The 14919-nt window shown below is 40.7% G+C and overlaps 1 protein-coding gene and 1 non-coding gene across 3 annotated transcripts in view; both read left to right on the forward strand.

Moving 5' to 3' along the window:
* The window catches only part of LOC149001046 (protection of telomeres protein 1b-like), an 84947-nt gene that overhangs the window by 6494 nt on the left and 63534 nt on the right, over positions 1-14919 (forward strand). The window lies entirely within an intron of this gene.
* Positions 9254-9347, forward strand: LOC149001047 (small nucleolar RNA snoR113). The gene has a single exon (XR_016170895.1). It is a non-coding gene; the product is annotated as a small nucleolar RNA snoR113 (small nucleolar RNA).

Consider the following 14919-nt stretch of genomic DNA (forward strand, 5'->3'; position numbering starts at 1 on the left):
TTCGTGCCCGCATTAGGGGAATCATGACACTCCCTGAAAAATAGTTTGTGTAAAGGGGGAATCTTGTGGGAGCACATTCCGGTTCCGATGAGGGAGAAATTTTATGGCGGTATTTGTACCCTAGATAGGCATCAGTACCTCTCTGTATCTCTCTTCTCTTATTGTTTGCAACTTAGATAAGGCCTCTATCTCATTGTGTAGCTCTGCCAAAAATTTAGGTATTGGTGTAGTGAGGGATGGGACACTGAGTTGTCCATTGGGCATGTAAGAGAGCGTTGACGCCTTGATCTTCTCTTTTGGGCTTGTACTGGATCTCAAAATCATGTCTCAATAACCAAGGTTTAAAGTATCCCATGATACCATATGATACTAGCCGATACATATCCATATTTGACCCAACCGATATGATACATCTCGATACGTCTCTTTATTAAATTACATTAAAATACATTAGCCAGAGCGATACAATACTCGATACAGGACGATACGTCTCTTAAAATCACCTGACCGATACGATATTCAATACCGATACTTTAAACCTTGCCAGTAACTTCATTAGCCGATAATGGTAGTCAATGGTTTAAATGACCTGGGTGTTTAGCTCCTTCAAGTTCCTCTAGTCTGTCCTTGTGACAAATCTCCTCCAAGCAAGTATTGGTGCCACCTAGACATCACCTATGTAATCGTGAACATCTCGCAAATGTAAGTTGAGAAGGCCTACAGTTTAGGGGAGAGCTTTTGGCTGTAGTACGCATCTGAGTGTCCTCCCTGTGACAAAATTGCACCAATCCACTCGTTGAAGCGTCAGTTTCAATCAAGAAGGATTGCTGAAAGTCTGGCAGTGCTAGTAGGGGTGCGTGCACCAAGCTGGACTGCAAGGCCCTAATGGCATGTTCAGCGGCTTCATTCCACTAGAAGGCTCCCTTTCGCAGCAGATTGCTCAGTGGCATTGCAAGGTGAGCCTATCCTCTTATATACCTCTGGTAGTAACTTGTTAACCCCTGGAAGCCCCTGACCTCCATAAAATTGTTATCCCTGATGGTGACTGCATTGAGTGCTTTGTAAACACAGAAGCGCCATGTTCTGTCTCTGTTCAACATGGCAGTGACCTGCCATTCAATTCAGCATTTCGAAAATGGGAATACCTATAAGGCCTCATGTTCACTGATTATGTCCCTGGTTGCAGATGTATGATATGGTCTTGGGCTCTTATTAGTGGAAGCCCCTCTTGGTTCTTCAAACACCGTTGGGTACTCTCAGAGTTGAAGAAGGGCTGAACGACAACTGTGCTTGTGCTGCTTGTGCGAGGGCTCCATATCCAATTTCGAGAGGGCCACATAGTTCTGAGCATCAATCATTTTACGCAACCCATGGTACTGCAGCTGCATTGGTGCACCGTGTTTGGCGCCTGAAAGCAGAATCATTTGATTCACATCTTCTAATTGCAATTTCATCCAACGGTAGTCGAGTAAGATTGGACCCAATTCTGCCATTCACTGTATACCCAAATTAATATCTGTGCTGAATGTAGGTAACACGTGTGCGCTGAGGGTAGTGGTGTAATTTTGGAGGGTGAGGGTGAGACTCCTTGCCAACCCTTTGCATGCCATTTGATTTCCATCCAATCACCGATATACTATGAGAAGCCTCCACCACTAGATTGAGATATTTGGTCATTTCACTTCTTATGGAGTTATCAGCACTGCCCCCCATCGACCAGTACCGGAACCGGGCGGCCTGCAATGAACCCAGTTAGATGCAGTGTGGTTTGGTGAATCCACCCCCATTAGTGAGTACATCTCCTTTGCCCGTTCCACCTCAATTTCCGGTTCATGAACCAGTTTGGCTGACTTGCTGGACACGACCACTCCCCTTGGATCATCTTCTTCCTCATACTTTGGCAGGTATAACTGGTGGCTTTTACAGCGGTGGCCAGGTGTGACTTGTGAACCTCTCTTCACAATTGTAACACAGTCCCTTATCCCTCCAAGGTCCCCACCGGGGTGAGTTGCTTTCTAGGGATTGAAGGAGTAGGCGGTGGTAACTACAGAGGTTTGCTGTTGTTGAACGTTGGTGGCTCTGGTAGTAGAGGTGGCTTAGTGGAGATTGCAGCACCCTTGAGTAGCCCTTCCTGTTCTCCATAAGTTTCGCCTCCTGCAATCTGGACAGCCTCACCATCTGAGCCATCTCCGTGGGCTTAAAGGCCATCACCTTGTGGCTAATGTCAGCCTGGAGACCGGAAATGAAGAAGCTCATGAGAAACCCTGTGGGTATTTGGTCACCGTGGATGTCTGAGTGAGCTTTGCCAGCTGAACCGGAAGGTCCTCGAATGGTGATGGACCAAACCACACTTCTGGGGCCTTCTTGAGTACCTCCAACGATTTGAATTGACCTGCGTGGTGCATCCATTGAACTACTGCAAGGCCTCTCCATCCATATGAAAGGACATCAGGCATGGAGTGATATTTAAGGAATCATTCAGCCTTGAATGTCCATCCAATGGTGCTATGCTGTCAAATCTCGGAAAGTCCAGGTGGATGGTTCTGGTATGGATCGTTCCAAATGTGATGTGGAAGCATCTGAAGGCCAACCAGTCGACCATCGTGGTTCTTGAGAGGGTGTCATTCTTAACGCCTGCTTGATCTTGCTGACAATGGTGGTAAGGCGTAGCACCAATTCCGAGAGAGCTTCCTTCTGCTCATTTACTGTGGTTTGCAACACTGTCAGCTTCTGCTCCAATGAAAAGGCACTGATTTGCTTAATGGATTCATCGAGTTGTCTCATTCGTGCCTCCTCAGCCTTGGGTCTGGCACATCGGACCAATGGTACAACTTGTCAGAACAGGGGCCTTACAGGAGAGGGGAAATGAAGAGATGCTAGAGGGTTCAGAGAAGAAGCAGAGATGGGGTTGGGGAATTAACTTCATTCATGCCTCATATGGCAAACTTCATTACATATATAGACCTTCTGTCAAGACTGTTACACTGATCCTGCATTTACAGAATTCCATTTCCTTTACTCCAATTATATGCCTCCTATATAACTAACCCTTATCAGAATCACAGAGCATACTATTTTAAAAAGGACGGTTGTTTCACCATGCATGAGGACCTCTGTGGCTGTTCCTGTGACTTGGCACCTGAGAAGTGTCCTCCCTGGGCTGACCTGTATCATGTATTTTTTTCTCAGGGGCTGCCCCCTATCATTGCTGTATCTCCTGCTTTATTATTATTATTTTTTGGGTATATTTACTAAAGTACAGCATTTTGGTTTACGAGTATGGATAAAACATTAAGGTGTTCAGGAAAGTGGGATGCCACAAATCATTATGACTAGGGAAAAGCATTTGTTATATGAACTTTAATACTTTTCAGTGTCATTACAGTTGGAAGGTCTCCTATTAATGAACTACTTTTAGAAAGTTGGAATTTCTTCTGAATCATTGTAAAGAGTTGGAGACGTTTTCATTTTTGTTCTATGCTTCAGTTAGATAAGCCTTATCACCAACAACTACCTCAGCTATGCAAAGCATGTTGCACCAATCTACTCTGGAAAGCCATAGCTAAAGCCCTTTCTTTTTATGCTTTCATGTTAATTATTGGTTTAGTTCTACTAGGAATTCAACTCTATTAGAGTTTTTGTTCATGTAATTTTTTATTTCTTGTTACTCAAGTAAGGCTATTTATGTAATAGTGTTATTTCCTCTTTATTATAAATAGAGGACTTGAGATCACACTGATCAAGTTCAAGCCGTTCTACCATAATCGATAGTCTCAAGACTCTCAACATGGTATCAGAGCCAAAGAAGCTCGATTAGAAATGAAAAAGAGAAGAGAGAGAAGAAAAAGGGGGGGGGGGGAAGAACCTTGCTGCAACTACACCACCATCGTCTCTCCCACGAACCATCTCCTCTATTGTTTGAGATTTCTACCGTTGCCACCCAATCTGTGCCTTCCTCTTCCATGGCCTTCTTCTCTGTCTCTCGAACGATCAAACCTATCTTAGAAAACCCCATTTGCTTCCTCTTCCATTGTGTTGTAACCCACCTATTAAAAACCCCATTGAATCGACCCCATTGACCCCCCTATTGACCCAATGAACCAAACCCAATGAACAACCCTCTTTACAACCATTGAACCAAAATCATGGGCCAAACTAGACCAAGGATCTAATTGTAAATTTGTATATATGTAGGGGCCTTTTTGAGAATTCACAGATTTCCAGGGACTATATGCAATTATTCATATTTCAGGGTCTATCTGCAATTTTGCATATATATAGGGGTTTACTTGTGATTTTCATTTATCTTAGGGTCTCTTTTGAGAAAAAAAATTAATGGTGTTACTTACATTATGGACCCTATAAGGCTATAACTCCTTAGATTTGTTTGGATGGTCCGGCTATTCCATTTTGCGACGTTTCAGTTGTTTATGAAAGGGTGAAAACTGAAGAGCTATAGACATTTTTTTGGGCATTACAACCACCAATGGTACTACTGCCTCCACTAGCTCCAAACATTACCCCACTCTTCATCCTCTTTCAGTAAGATTTGATGGAAAAAATTATTTGATTTGATCTCGATTTGCTTACTTAACTATTGCCGGAAGAGAACTTGTTGGACACATTACGAACTGCACTATCAAACCTACCATCACAGGTGTTTCACAGGATAAATGGATCTTGAATGACTCTTATTATGTCATTCTTTTTGAATTCCATGAATTAAAATATTGCCTGTGGACACCTATTACTTGATACCACAGCCTAAATCTGAAGGCTACTACTTGAAACATATGGATAGTTGGGGAATGATGCACAAGTTTATGAGCTACGGAAGAAGCTTCATGAGACTACCCAAAAGGAACTGACTGTGGCCTAATATTATGCTGAGTTGCGATCTCTTTGACAAGAATTGGATCATTAAGGGGATTATCACCACACTAATTTGGATGATGTGGCTACTTATAGGAAGCATGTTGATAAGATTCGGATATATGACTTCTTGGTGGGTTTGAATGTGGAGTATGATCAGATCAGAGTGATAGTATTGAGTCGTTCTTTCTTTCCTACACTCGAACAATCTTATGCCTTTGTTCAGTGTGAGGAAAGTCTTCGATTAACCATGCTTCATGCTCCTATTGTGGAGAAATCAGCCTTATAGTCTTTTAGCACTAAACCTGATTCGGCTAAGGAGATTGTCAAGTGTGAGCACTGTTACAAACCATATTATACCAGGGTCAATTGTTGGAAGCTTTATGGGAAACCTGTTGATTTTAAGCAAAAAAGGCACAAAGAAGGGGAAAACCGAAGGCTAATCTTTCTGAGATGGTTTTCATAACACCTTCTGCAGACGTTGGTTTTTCACAGGAGGTGTTAGCTACTTTGCGACATATTCTGTAGTCTTCTACTGCCGTAACAGTCTCTACCACTGCTTCCTCCATTACCCATATCAACTCCTACTTGGCTTCTTCAAGTAAAACTTTTATAGGCTTCCATGTTTCTTTAGTTTTTACTCCTTAGATCAGTGATATAGGCTTCCATGTTTTTTTAGTTTCTTACATTATTCTCCAACTTCTGGGAAAGATAAAGTTCGAATGGCTGATGGTTCCTATTCTTCCATTGTCTGAAAAGGGACCATTCAGCATTCTCCATCACTTTCTTTTTGTCTAAAGTTTTACACGTTCCCTCTTTCTCTACTAACTTGCTCTCTATCAGTAGTCTTACACATGACTTGACTTGTAAAGTGATTTCCCCCCCCCATCCTACTATGTCTTCCAATATCTAGTAACGGGGAAGGAGATTGGATGTGGTTAACTCCGACAATGGACTTTATTTGCTGGAGCCAGTTGGAGGATCTACTTTTGCTCTGACTACATCTTCTAATCAGATCCATTCGGTAATATTAGACCTTCATTAGTGGCACTGTAGGCTAGGTCACCCCCTCTAGGAACTCTTAAGAAAATATTTTATGATTTGGTTTTTTCTTATAAAAAGGATGATTTTTTTTGCGAAGCTTGCATTTTTGCATAGCAGACTCGTTCTACTTATATACCTTCTCTTCATAATAGAAAAGCTATTCCTTTTGTACTAATTCATATTGATGTGTGGGGCCCTTGCCGATGTGTGTTTATTATTGGCTGTAGGTACTTTGTTACTTTTATTGATTGTCATTCTCGTTTTATATGTATTTATCTTTTAAAACAAAAAAATGAGGTTTTTCGATGTTTTCGTGATTTTCATAATACGATTAAAACTGGCCAAAGCAGGTGGAGAAAGGTGAAACGTTACCACTTGAGTCTCCTGCTCCGGAATCAGATTCTAATGTCCCCCCTGAGGTATCTTCTTGTGATCTTTCTTCTGTTGTTAGAAAATGAGTATGATCTTGTACTCAGCATCCCATAGCTAAATATGTTTCGTATGACTCTTTGTGCGACTCTTACCGTGCTCTTATATCCTCCCTATCATCTATATCTATTCCTAAAAGTTGGCAGGAAGCTTATACTGTTAAGGGATGGAAGACAACTATGGTAGATAGATGCAGGCAATGAATAAAATGATACTTGGGAGTTGGTTACACTTCTTCTAGGAAAAAAATCCATGGGCTGCATATGGGTGTTTGTGATTAAACAAAATATGGATAGATCAGTCAATAGATTAAAGGTTAGACTGGTTGCAAAGGGGTTTACTGTGACCTATGTGATTGATATTCAAGAGACTTTGCCCCTATTGCAAAATTGAACACTTGTCGAGTTTTGTTGTCTGTAGCTGTGAACTTGCACCAACTAAACGTAAAGAACGCCTTCTTATATGGGGAGTTAGAGGAAGAAGTCAATATGGAAATCCCATATGGTTTCTACGATGACAATACTGCAGGGAAAATTTGTCGGTTGAAGAGGTTTAATTTATGAGTTAAAACAGTCTCCTAGATGCTTGTTTGGACATCTCCTAAAGGCAAGAACTTCTATTGGGTACAAGCAAAACAATGCTGATGATACACTATTTGTTAAGAAGTCAGGTACTAATATCACACTTCTCATTGTTTATGTGGACAATATTGTTATCATAAGGAATGATGGTGAGAAAATTCAAAGGTTGAAGGAGTTTTTTGGCAGAGTTTGAGATTAAAGATCTAGGGAAGTTCAATACTTCTTAGGGATTGAGGTGGCTCGATCAAAGAAAGGTATATTCCTATCCCAAAGAAAGTATGTTCTAGTTTTATTATCAGAAGTGAGAATGTTGGATTGTAAAGCAATTGACACCCCTATTGAAGCTGGAGTTGAACTTAAGGAAAAAGAGGGAGAACCAGTGGATAAAGGAAGATACCAAAGGCTAATAAGGAAGCTTATTTACTTGTCCCACACCAGGCTAGACATCTCTTATGCCTTGGGATAGTGAGCCTATTCATGCATGATCCATATTTAGCTCATATGAAGGCTGTTACCAGAATACTGCTGTGTTTGAAGGGAACTCTTGGAAAAGGAATACTTTTGTCACCCACTGATAATCTAAGAGTAGAAGCATACACAGATGTAGATTGGGCTGGATCTCCTGACAGGAAGTCAATTTCAGGTTATTGTACCCTTTGTTGTTGGTAATCTAGTTACTTGGAGGAAGTAAGAAATTGAATGTGGTAGCTTTATCTAGCACCGAAGCTGAATATAGAGTTATGGTTCGTGGAGTTTGTGAATTTGCTATGGTTGAAAGGCTTGCTAGAAGATATTGGAGTCCAAGTTCCAAACCCTATGATGCTCTATTGTGACAATAAGGCTGTCATTAGTAGTGCCAATAATTCTGTGCAACATGATTGAACTAAGCACATTGAAATTTACAGGTTTTTTGTCAAAGGAAAGCTGGAACAAGGGCTCGTGTGCATGCTTTTTGTGAGGTCTGGAGACCAAATAATAGATATTTTCACTAAGGGTTTGAACGAAGGAGATTTCCTTCCTATTGTAGCCAAGTTGGACATGACTAATATCTATGCCTCAACTTGAGGGGGAGTGTTGGTTGAGTTCTACTAGGAGTTTAACTCTATTAGAGTTTTTGTTCATGTAATTTTCTATTTTTTGTTACCTAAGTAAGGGTATTTATGTAATAGTGTTGTTTCCACTTTTGTATAAATAGAGGGCTTGAGATCACACTGATCAATTTTAAGCCGTTCTACCATAATCGATAGTCTCAACATTAATCATACCTGCTTGGTTCAACAAGATATCGTAGTGTTCTTGACATCTTGTTGGCGATGGCATCAAATAGGCTGGGCTTACAACTGCTTTGGATTTCATCCATTTCGTAGTAGAAAGATGAGACTTACTAAAGATGCTTGCTAGGCCAGTTGGGATTATTTGTAGCAAGGATCAGATCAAATTTTTCGTGATGTTCGTTTCTCATCTATGTTACTTCTTAGATAAGGTTTTACATGTGGAGTTTCATGTGCTTGCTTTGCTGCTTTTCTAATTTTTGGATTTGGATATGTAAATAATCATTACCAGAAACCCTTAGGTCAATGAAAGAATGTACATGGGGGAAAACCGGGGGGGGGGGGGGGGCAGCCTTTATCTAGAAGGCTAGAAGGAGGAAATAAGATCTTGAGTAACAACAATAAGCCTGTTCCTTGGGGTGTCCAAAACAGGAGTGTTAGAGGAGCAAGTGTAGTCTATAAGAAACAAATAAGTAAATGGTTTTTCAACTCGTGTCCAAGGTTTAAGAGTTGGATTTCCATCTCTTGAGGTTACGCTCCTGCCATAAGCGGTGAATGGCAGCACCAAATACCAACTTACTAGCTGTATCACATTTAGGAGAGCTAGGAAAGGATCTTAGGATCCACTACCAATCCTGAGAAAACCTAAAGAAGCGCCTAGAGTGGGGCCAGATGGAGGACAGAATCTTTCTTCAGAGAGAATTGGAAAAGGGGCAAAGAGAGAAAGGGATGATCCACGTCTATAGTACTGAATTGAATCAAGCTTGGAGGCGTATGCCTGCTCTGTTTTACTCTGCATTTTAGTTGTATCCCGACCAATCTTTATTTGAGCTTTTAATGATTGCCAATTTCATTGTCATTGTCATTGGGTTCAGATTCGGCCACATAATTTCTATTGCACCAATTTACTCTGCAAGCCATAGCTAAAGCCCTTGCACTTCATGTTATTTTGTAATTATTCAGTGTACTAACACATGGTAATGTTCTTGCTGGCAAAAGTGTTTACAACAACAGTACACTGTGGGGTCTAGGAGGATCATATGGTAATGTTCTTACTGGAAGTTATGACAAAAGGCTGGGTTTAAAGCTACTTTGGATATCATCCATTTGGTAGTAGGATGATACATATTAAAGGTGCATGCTGAGCCAGTCTGGTTTAGTTAACATATGGATAATATCTATTTCGTTGGGATGTGGATTCATCGTCTATATTTTTTACAGTTTGATACATGTAAAAGTAGCATTAAGTTTAATGTGTTCATTCCCTTTTTTTTTTGGTTAGAATTTTTTTATTTTTTTTATGTATTAATATCAAAACCTCTTGGGATTTTACATCTAAGATTATCATAAAGCAAGACCGAAGATAAGAAAGGGGGAGGGGAGTTGACATAGAAGAACCAGTCCTGTGATTTAGCGGCAGTTTTAGCGAGAGCATCAGCAGCAAAGTTAGCCTTGCTAACGATATAGGCAGCTGCAAGGTGGAAAATATCCTTCACAAGGGCAATAACCTTCCAAGAAGGATGGGTTTGTGATGTTAGAGTTCTGACCAGGGCTTGATTACATGTGAGAATTGAAACTGCTGTGCCCACTGAAGAGCTTGGCGAACTGTAAGTGCCTTGGCTACCATAGAGTCTTGTGCACTACTACGTTGTCCAAAAGAAAAAGGACCTAATTATCTTGATTTTGAGCTGTACCTTCTATGCTTGACGGGAAGAGATCAGCATAAGAAGAGCCATCTACATTGATCTTCAGCCATCCTGGTTGAGGAGGTTCCCACCTAATCATACGTTGTACTCACGGGGTCTTAGGGCTGGAGGTGGTGGAATGAACTTGAGCAAGGCTCTACGAATGTTCTGGATGGCTTCCTTTATAAAGAATGGTTGTGAACTACCAATTCGAGAAGTATAGACGTTCCAAATGGCCCAAACAGAGATGAGAATTCGGTAGTGCTGGTCATTTGGTTGTGGGCTCGAATAAAAGTTGATCAGCGGCTGTTGTGAAATCCAGCCCAAACCCTAACCCGGAAATCCTTTTGTTTGTAGGTCCGAAGACCCGAAGTGAAGGTAGAAGACAATTGTGGGCTATCTTAGTGGAAGACATGGTGTTTGACCTAGAACCCATGGAGATTGATGATGGAGTTCCCTATTTGGAAACCTTACTTGATTTGGAGAAGAAACTGCATCTTGGTGATGGACTTGAGACCTAGTTTGACATATTTTGGAAGGTCCCTCAATGTTAGGTAAGTCACTTGTTTGAGTTGGGAGAAGCCCCTCTGGAATTTTGAGGTTTGGAGCTTGGAAACCCTGTTTTTGGCCTTGCTGTTAGTGTTGGTCAATCACTTTGGTCGATTTGCCTGACAGACCAAGCTGAGCAACCAACTAAGTGGCTGTTTTATTAAACTCTGATTTTTAGGGTTTTGATGCTCTTTATATTAGAACTTCGTGGTAATCAGCCCCATTATGTTCCTAAGCTTTTGGAATTTTGGATGATCCTCATCAAATCCTTAAAGCTTTTCAGCGAATCTTCTTCCTTAAGGTTGGTATTCACTCCTACTCTCACTTGATCTACTCTTCTTTTGACTTTTTCTATTCTCTGTGATTAGGAGGATGATCTTATGTCATTCCCATGACTGATCCTCCAATCTATGTTGTTCTAGAGTGGATCTCTATACACTCTATGACTTTGTGAATCTCCACATGATGATTTCAAAGGGAAATCAAGTGTGATCTTCATGATTGAATATCCATTCTAGGTTTTTGATTTCTAAAGCATGCTAGATTCTTTCCCATGATGATTTTTGACTATGATCTACTGTTCTTTTCTTTCTAGAGTGAATTCTCATTCTCTCTAGCCTTTTCGTAGAATTCACGGATTGATTTCGGTAAAACCTAGCTTTTGATTAAATTAGAATTCTACTCTAATGATCATTGTTGATGCTTAATCTATGCTAGATAGTCTTAGTTTACTATTGTAGAATTTCCCTTAAAATTTTGGAGTGTTTCGAATCCCGGAAGTTGAGTTTTGGATAAAAAATTAGGGATTTTGTCCGTACAGAATTGGCTTGGTCGATCAGCCTAACAGACCAAGCTGACCGACCAATAGAGTCAGTGACAAAAATGTTTGCCCTGTTTTGATCCGTTTCACTTCCAATCTTCGAGGGTTTGTTCCTAATGCTTAACCTATGTTTGTTTAGGATTTATTTGCTAACTTTGGACCTGTCCTCATCCTTTTCTCCAGAGTTTTTCGAGATTAATTAAGGTAAGGACGTTTGTTCCCAAATAACCTAAAATGCATGATTTCTTATATTTAATTCGAATTGCATGATCATACTACTATTTTCATGACTTACTTATAGTTACGTTGCTGCTGTAATTACTGTAACTACAGTAGGACTTAATCATGCGATTCACTTGTTATTTTGATTATGAATGATTGGTTATTTCCCTATGTGAATATTCATCAATTGTGGTTATGAATGACTGATTTGGAATGTGTTTGCCTAAGTTGTAATTGGGGAATAGGAAATGTCCTTTTGACACCAGTGGAGGTGGTATGGGACGCTTTCCTATGGTGCCGCTTGACTCTTTCCTTGATTATTGGTTTGGCATACCTAGGACTTGTCTAGCAGTGTTTGGCTAGGTTTACCTTGTTATATCAGATACGATTTGAAAGAGAATTGAGACCGAGTGACCCGTGGCAGTAATGGGGATTTGTGAGCGCTCAAGACCGGGTAACCAACCCGTGAGAGGACATGAATCACATTGTGGGGGCCATTCATTGGCAGGGTTGCAGTAGTAGACTTGGGCTCATGGGCGCTCAAGACCAGTAACCAACCCATGAGAGGACATAAGAGCTTCTCGTTTACTATTTGTGGATGACCAATAGGGTTAATGAGTCCGTATTCCGAGTTGGTTGTTGTGATAGGATTCGATGACTTTAGTGGAAATGATACCAGAAAAGATCGCAAGAGGCGAGGAATGAAAGTATCTAACCTTGACTTGATATAACTAAGTAGTTGACCTGCATTGGGCTAAGATTTACCTTGACATGTGCCAATACTCAAACCAATGATGATGTTAGGGAGCGGTGACCTAAACCCCAGCTATGGAATGTCCGAGAGGGATGCATGACTCAAGTACCATCGGAGAACCCAAGATACCGAGATGGTTGAGGGAGAGTGATTTGAGACCTACCCAGAGGAGTATGGTGCTATGACTTAAAGCATGTCTGCCACTAGAGACCAACATATATAGAGTTAGAAGGATACTTGCATGACTGTCTTATATCATATTGCATCTTGTATGTTTTGCCACCATGTATATGTGTTATTGTGGAATAAACTATTTTGCTGAGTACTTTTGTACTCATTTCTTTTTGGACAATGTTGTTAGATCTTTCTACATTTACTAATGACTATTAAAGCCAATACTACGAGACCCAAGCGGATGACATATACGATACCCAAAGTACTGGCTACTATGACTACGACTGTGAAGACTACTAGTGTGAAGTTGGAGCTTATCAAGATTAGTCCGACTCTAGTACTTGTGTGTCGGCGATGGGACATCGAAGCTTTTACTTTTAGACATACTTTTTATAGATTTGAAGAGACATTAGTTTATACTTAGTCTTTTCCTTACATTTTGGAATCGGTTGTAATTTCCTTTTAAGTTTTGAGCTACTTTTCCGCTGCTATTGTAGAGTGATTTTCCGCTACACTCTACATTTGATTTATTCTTTTGGTATCATTTCCACACTCTGATTGATTATAATCTCTCTTGAATCTTTACTTGATTATTCATTTATAATACTTAAACATTGATTTAGTCCTGTTCTTGATTGTATTATTGTGAATGGGGAGGTTGATTTCCTCGAATTGATATTTGGGGCTGTGGATCACACACTCGGGTATACCAGATAGGGTACCAGCTGGGTGGATGTGACAGCTGTGGTAACTGAATTTACAAGGATTGGGTGATATTCCATCTTGGTAGGCTTAGTTGATCTCAGATACGAGTAGTAATAGAGCAATGAATGAAGATATGTTGAACAGACCGATGAAGACGATGTTACACTAAATAAACAAATGTTTGGTGTGTGATAGCCTTGCTCAGCAAGAAGATTTGCAGTGGGCAATTTATTATGGAGAGCTTTCCAATGGAAGTGCAGAGTGCGTGTTGGGAAAGGAAGATGCCAAAACTTTAACCAATTAAAGCCGTTCATTGCTGGAGAGGTATGTAGGGGATTGACGGCAAGATTATAAGCTGATATAACTGTGAAAATCCCTGTAGATGTGAGTTTCCAAATGCACCTGTCTTTGAATGAATGAAGAGGGATGGGTATGCTGAGGATTTTGTGAGCGATACCAAGAGGCCACCAATTAAGTACTTTCTTAGGATCCCATTCAGCTGAGTTATGGGATATGAAATCAGCCACGCGAAGTGGAGAGTGAGCAGCTGGGAAGCAACCAAGATCCAAAGGTTGATAGGAACCCAATTGAGTACCTAGGGGTTGGCTTTCATGCCATTTCCGATTTGAAGGAATAATCCTCGCTGTAATAGATCTCGTGTTTGCATGATTGACTTCCATCCCCACAAAGAAGTAGGGGAAGCTGTTGCCTGGAGGAAAGAACAATGTTGAAAATTTTATTCTTCATAATTCGACCCCAGAGAGTATCATCTAGAGAGAGGAGTTGCCATGCTTACCGAGACCGAAGAGCAAGGTTAAAAGCTTCTAGTTTCTTGAGGTTGAGGCCTCCTTGTTGAACTGGTTGACACAGTGTTTCCCATGAGAGTGTATGTATATGCTGCTTATCTCCACTAGACTAATAGAAGTCCCTAGTTAGTTTTTCCAATGTTTGAGTGACTGAGACAGGTCGTTTGAAACAAGACATGAAATGGGTTGGCATAACTGTCACTTGGATTGGATAAGCATAGTTTTCCCTACTGCAGACAAGAGCTTTGGTCTGCAATTTTGTGGTTGATTATTGACTCGTGAAATAAGCGTATCACAATGTTACTTTTTCAGTTTCCTATGTAAGAGAGGGATGCCCAAATAGATGTTCAATTCGGAAGTGGGAGTGATATGGAAATGGGTAGATAGTTCTCTTTTCAGGGAAGCTGATGTGCTGGGGCTATAGTGAGCTCTAGTTTTGTTGGTATTCAGCTGTTGGCGCGAGAAGTGGCAAACTTAGCAATAAGGTCATGAAACATTTGAGCCTCAGAGGGAGTGGCCTGACCAAAGAGAATTAATCATATGCAAAAGCCAGATGAGAGAGGGTCTCCCCTCCTTGAGACAGCCTAATACCCTTGAGCTTTCTATTGCGTGATGCTATATCCATATGTGATGTGAGAATTTCAGCACACATAACAAATAAACAAGAAGATAGAGGATCACCTTGTCGCAGTCCACGAGTTGGTGTAACGGAGCACCATTTAGGAGAAGTGAGAATTGTGGAGTTGTAATACAGTGCATCACCCATTCAATCCACTTTTTTGGGAATCCATAATGTCGTAAGGCCACAACAATGAATGACCACTCCAATCTATCATAAGCCTTACTCATATCGAGTTTGACTGGCATAATACCTTTTTTGTGCTTCTAATGTAAATGGATCTTATGTATTAGCTCATGTGCAATGAGAATATTGTCTTGAATGTGTCTTCCTTTAACGAAGCCATTTGTTGAAAGGAGATTTAAGTGTGGGAGAATATGTTTCAACC

Source organism: Hakea prostrata, chromosome 11 (genome assembly GCF_041222555.1).
Source record: "Hakea prostrata isolate BN-2017 chromosome 11, UWA_Hpros_2, whole genome shotgun sequence".
Lineage (NCBI taxonomy): Eukaryota > Viridiplantae > Streptophyta > Magnoliopsida > Proteales > Proteaceae > Hakea > Hakea prostrata.